Genomic DNA, 6,111 nt, shown 5'->3' with positions numbered 1-6,111 from the left:
TCAGGAGTTTGAGACCAGCCTGGCCAACATAATGAAACCCCATCTCTACCAAAAAAAAAAAAAAAAATTTAGCCAGATGTGGTGGTGCCCACCTGTACACCCAGTTACTTGGGAGGCTGAGAAAGGAAATCGCTTGAACCTGGGTGGCAGAGGTTGCAGAGAGCTGAGATCACACCACTGCACCCTGGCCTGGGTGAGAGCAAGACTCTGTCTCAAAAAAAAGAAAGATTTGAAGAACATTATAAAAAGAGATTTATCCAATTCTAAAAACAGAAGCTTTTGAAATTTTTAAATTGCTACTTTTAAGGGAAAACAAGATACTTTAAAATTTTTCAACTTTAGCATTTCTTAGCAAATCTGGAAATTACTAACATTATAACTATGCATCCATTGGATAATTTGTCATTTCAGCAAAAAAATTACCTATTCTAAGAATAACAAAAACGTCTCTAATGTCAGTTAAAATATAATATATTGCCAGTGACTTACACAATAATTTACAATAATTAAAAATTTAATTCGCTGTCAAAAGAGACTTTCTTCTTAGTTTGGGTAGTTTGAATAGACTTGTCATCCATATGCCATTAATTTGGCTTAATGCAAAGTTAACTTGCTGAAGTAAATTTGAGATCCTCTAGTTCAAGGAAGAAATACATAACATTCATATCATTACTTCCAACTCCCATTCCCAAAGCAGATGTCAGCCACCAACACAAAACTCTTTCCTGCTGATCCTTGGTCCTTCTCAAACAATGCATTGGGCAGCCTCTACCAGGAAATTAGAGCTGAATATGTCAACGCCTTGCTCTCCTTGAGTAGGCTCCTTGCTATCCTTGATTCACATTCTGAAGGTTCCAAATCTGTACTTATCTAGCACAGATCTGATTCTTGGGCTTACATAGATGTTGCACAGTTCTCCTGTAAAAGCAGGAAAGACTACTACCCAAAATTTGGTTCAGATGTCCAGACTGATGACATTACATCCCAAGAAAACTTGGTAGAAAGTATTACTCACACGAGGGACTCCTGGGAAGAGCTGGGCAGGCACAAGTAGGTCTTGATTGCTTTGGACAAAGCAGAGGGAGTGGGTTTGGGGCCTTTATTAATGGCTAAGAGGTGGGACTGAGGAAAAGTTTCTGAGCAGGAGGGATTTAAATTAAGTACTGGTGCCAAAAGAGGAGGAGGAGAGTTCCAGGACCCTTCTTATCAGCCTGTATAGATGTAGGGCCAAAAGGGAAGTGAGAGTGAGGCCTAAAAACGAAGTCAGTAGTCAAACATCCAAACCGAGTTCTCTCTCTCTCTCTCTCTATTACAATAGACAAGTTTGATTCTTTCATTTTTAAAAATTGTTTTTTGAGACAGGGTCTCACTCTCTCATCCAGGCTGGAGTGTAGTGTTGCAATCATAGCTCACTGCAACCTCAAACTCCTGGGTTCAAGTGATCCTTCTGCGTCAGCCTCCCAAGCTGGAACTACAGGTGTGTACCACCACACCCAGCTAATTCTAGCTATTTTTTTTTTTTTTTTTTTTTTGAGAGAGAGAGAGAGAGTTGTTGCAGGGGAAAGATGGCTATCTGGGTATTAGCATGGGGGTAAAAGAATTTGCCAAGACAATTGTAGATAAAGAAAGGCAGCCTTATTAGAAAAAGTATAAAAATACATTGCCAGTGAGGCAATAAGCAGCCTGCAAGAGAGAGGCTGGCGGTGAGGAAACAAGGCTTGCTGGAGATTTTATAGGATAGTGTTTATGCTGTATGCTGAGGAGGGCTTTATGCAGTACTGATAACACCAAGGTTGCAGTGAGCTTACTTGCAGGTGGCTGGTGGTAGTTGAGCACAGGAAGATTGTGAATTATTTGTGCAGAAGGGCTATGTGTCCTGAACCAGGAAAAAAGGCAGGCTTGTAGCTTATCTGCATCTTCTGTTTTGCTTTTTCTCGCTCCCACCAGCCCGACTACTTTTCTCCAATTAGGACTCCACAGGGGTCTCACTATGTTAACCAGGATGGTCTTTGAACTCCTGGGCTCAAGTGATCCTCCCCGCTTGACCTCCCAAACTGCTAGGATGATAGGCATGAGCCACCATGCCCAGCCTACCTTGATTCTTATAGAGACAACCCATTAGGCATCATCACCTGGCTATTACATAGGTACTTTACCTTCTCTACATCTAAAACCAAATTCATCATCCTTCTCTTCTAAACTGACCCTTTTGGTCTCTTTTCTTTATTTTGGTGAACAGTACCACCATCTTTTCAGTTACCTATGCTAGGGACTTAAGAATTATACCTAACTCTTCTCTAATCCTTAGACCTCTCATTCATTTACCTACTATTTATTGAATTTCTACTACAATGATAAAACAGATATGGCTCACTCATTCTAGTGACGGAGACAAGCAAAAACAAACAAAGTACAGGCATACCTCAGAGATATTGTGGGTTTGGTTCCAAACTGCTGCAATAAAATGAATATCTCAATAAAGTAAGCCATTCAAATGTTTTAGTTTCCCATTGCATATAAAAGTTATGTTTACACTATACTGTAGTCTATTAAGTATACAATAGCATCATGTCTAGAAAATGTATACATCTTAATTAAAAAATACCTTATTGCTAAAACATGCTAACAACCATCTCAGCCTTCAAGAAGTCAGAATCTTTCTGCTAACAGAGGGTCTTGCCTTGACGTTGATGGGTGCTGACTGATCAGGGTGGTGGTTTTTGAAGGCTGAAGTGGCTGTGGCAATTTATTTAAAATAAGACAACAATGGGCTGGGCGCAGTGACTCACGCCTGTAATCCCAGCACTTTGGGAGGCCGAGGCAGGCAGATTATGAGGTCAGGAGATCGAGACCACCCTGGCCAACACGGTGAAATCCCGTCTCTACTAAAAATACAAAAAATTAGCCAGGCATGGTGGCGAGCGCCTGTAGTCCCAGCTACTCGGGAGGCTGAGGCAGGAGAATGGAGTGAACCCAGGAGGCGGAGCTTGCAGTGAGCCGAGATTGCACCACTGCACTCCAACCTGGGCGACAGAGTGAGACTCTGTCAAAAAAAAAAGAAAAGAAAAGAAAAGAAAAGAAAAGGAAAGGAAGGCAAAAAGAAAAGAAAACAGAAAAAAAAATAAGACAACAATGAAGTCTGCCATATTGATTGACTCTTCACAGAAGGTTTCCCTGTAGTATGTAATGCTGTTGGAGGGCATTTAACCCACAGTAGGACTTCTTTCAAAATTAGAGTCAATCCTCTCAACCTGCTGCTGCTTTATCAACTAAGTTTATATAATATCATAAATCCTTTGCTGTCATTTGAATGGTTTTCACAGCATCTTCACCCACAGCAGATTCCATCTCAAGAAACCACTTTCTTTGCTCATCCATAAGAATCAGCTTCTCATCCATTCAAGTTTTATCATGAGATTGAAGCAATTCACTCACATCTTCAGGCTCCACTTCTAATTCTAGTTCTCTTGCTATTGACACCACATCTGCAGTTACTTTCTCCACTGAAGTCTTGAACCCCTCAAAGTCATCCATGAAGGCTGAAATCAACTTCTTCCAAACTCTTATTAATGTTGATATTTTTAACTTTCTTCCATGAATCACAAATGTTTTTTTTTTTTTTTTTTTTTTTGAGATGGAGTTTCACTCTTATTGCCCAGGCTGGAGTGCAACGGCGTAATCTCAGCTCACTGCAACCTCTGCCCCCCAGGTTCAAGAGATTCTCCTGCCTCAGCCTCCCGAGTAGCTGGGATTACAGATGCCCACCACCATGCCTGGCTAATTTTTATATTTTTAGTAGAGATAGGGTTTGACCATGTTGGCCAGGCTGGTCTCGAACTCCTGACCACAGGTGATCCACCCACCTCAGCCTCCCAAAGTGCTGGGATTACAGGCATGAGCCACTGCACCTGGCCCAAATGTTCTTAATAGCAACTGGAATGGTGAATCCTTTCCAGGAGGTTTTCAATTTACTTTCCCCAGATCCATTAGAGGAAACGTTATCTATGGCAGCTATAGTCTTCTGAAATGCATTTCTTTAATAGTAAGACTTGAAAGCCTAAATTACTCCTTGATCCATGGGCTGCAGAATGGATGTTATGTTAACAGCCATGAAAACAACATTAATCTCCTGTATATCTCCATCAGAGCTCTTATTACTGATCACTGACAATGACCAGGTGCATTGTCAATGGTCAGTAATATTTTGAAAGGAATATTATTTTCTGAGCCGTAGATGTCAATAGTGGGCTTAAAATATTCAGTAAGCCTTGCTATAAACACAAGTGATGCCATCTTAGCTTTGTAGTTCCATTTCCAGAGCCCAGGCAGAGAAGATTTAACATAATTCTTAAGGGTCCTAGGATTTTTAGAATGGTAAATGAGCATTGGCTTCAGCTTAAAGTCACCAGCTACATTAGCTGCTAACAAGTGAGTCAGTCTGCCCTTTGAAGCTTTGAAGCCAGGCACTGATTTCTCTTCTAGCTATGAAAGTCCTAGATGGGATTTTCTTCCAATGTAAGACTGCTTCATCTACACTGGAAATGTATTATCACCTTCATCAATGATTTTAGCCAAATCTTCTGGATAACTTGCTGCAGCTTTTACATCAGCACTTGATGCTTCACCTTGTACATTTATGTCATGGAGGCAGCTTCTTTCCTCAAACCTCATGAACCAACTTCTGCTAGCTTCAAGTTTTTCTTCTGCAGTGTCTGTACCTCTCCAGCCATCACAGACTTGAAGAGAGTTAGGACCTTGTTCTGGATTAGGCTTTGGCTTAAGGGAATGTCAGGGCTGGTTTGAGCTTCTATCCAAACCACTAGAATTTTCTCCATATCAGCAATAAGGCTGTTTGGCTTTCTTATCATTTGTGTGCTCACTAGAGTAGCAATTTTAAGTTCTTTCAAGAACTTTTCCTTTGCATTCACAGCTTGGCTGTTTGGTGGAAGAGATTCAGCTTTCAGGCTGTTTTGGCTTTTGACATGTCTTCCTCACTAAGCTTAATCATTTCTAGCTTTTGACTTCAAATGAGAGGTGTGCACCTCTTCCTTTCATTTGAACACTTAGAGGCCATTATAAGGTTATTAATTGGCCTGATTTCAATATTGTTGTGTCTCAGGGAATAAGGAAGCCCAAGGAAAGAGAGAGAGATAGGGGAACAGTGCTTGGTAGAGCAGTCAGAACACACACAATATTCCTCAATTAAGTTTGCCATCTTATATGGGTGCAGTTCGTGGCACCTCAAAACATTACAATAGTAACATCAAAGATCACTGATCACAGATCACCATAATAGATATAGTAATATTGAGGAATTTGAAATACTGCGAGAATAACCAAAATGAGACACAGAGACATAAAGTGACATGCTGCTGAACAAATGGTGCTGATAAATTCGCTCAATGCAGGGTTGCCACAAACCTTCGATTTGTAAAAAAACACAATAGCTGCAAAGTACAATAAAGCAAAGCACAAACAAGGTATGCCTATAAATAGACAATGTAATTACAAATTGTAGTGTTTTTTAAAAAATAAGAGACTAAGTAAAAGAGTCATAATTGAGGTACTTAGATAACTTTCAACGAAGTTGAACTCTAAGACAGGAAGGCCTCTCTGAGCTGGTAAGAGGTCCACAGATGAAGAATGGACAGGTAAAATTGCAGACAGTAGAGAAAACATGAGGCAAGCAAGGGTTTGGTAGATGCTCTAGGCCCTGGAAGATCAGTGTAACGGAGGCATCATAACTAAGAGGACGGAATGGTAGAAGAGGAGGTTGAGAAGTAGGCAGGCCAGATCATACAGAGCCTTGCAGGGAATGTCAAATTTCCATTTTATTTTAAGTTGAATGGAAAGCCATTGAAGTGCTTAAGGTAGAATAATAATATGATCAATTTTCATCTTGATAAAATATCTCTGGATGATAAGTAAAGAAGAATTTGGCAAATAAATAATGTGAGGCCAATTAAGAGTCTAATACAATAACCCATGGAATATATGAGGGTGGCCTGGACTAGATGATAAACTAGTCAGAACACACACAATATTCCTCAATTAAGTTTGCCATCTTATATGATAAACTAAATTCATGATTTGTTTTGGAGAAAAAATCAA

General features: G+C 40.1%; 1 pseudogene; it reads right to left on the bottom strand.

Annotated features, from left to right (window-relative positions):
- Positions 1–2,642: 2,642 nt before the first annotated feature.
- LOC126932330 (tigger transposable element-derived protein 1-like) lies at positions 2,643–5,313 on the bottom strand (annotated as a pseudogene).
- Positions 5,314–6,111: the final 798 nt, after the last annotated feature.

Source organism: Macaca thibetana, chromosome 12 (genome assembly GCF_024542745.1).
Source record: "Macaca thibetana thibetana isolate TM-01 chromosome 12, ASM2454274v1, whole genome shotgun sequence".
NCBI classification, from domain to species: Eukaryota; Metazoa; Chordata; class Mammalia; order Primates; family Cercopithecidae; genus Macaca; species Macaca thibetana.
This window is presented reverse-complemented; position numbering and strand designations above follow the sequence as displayed.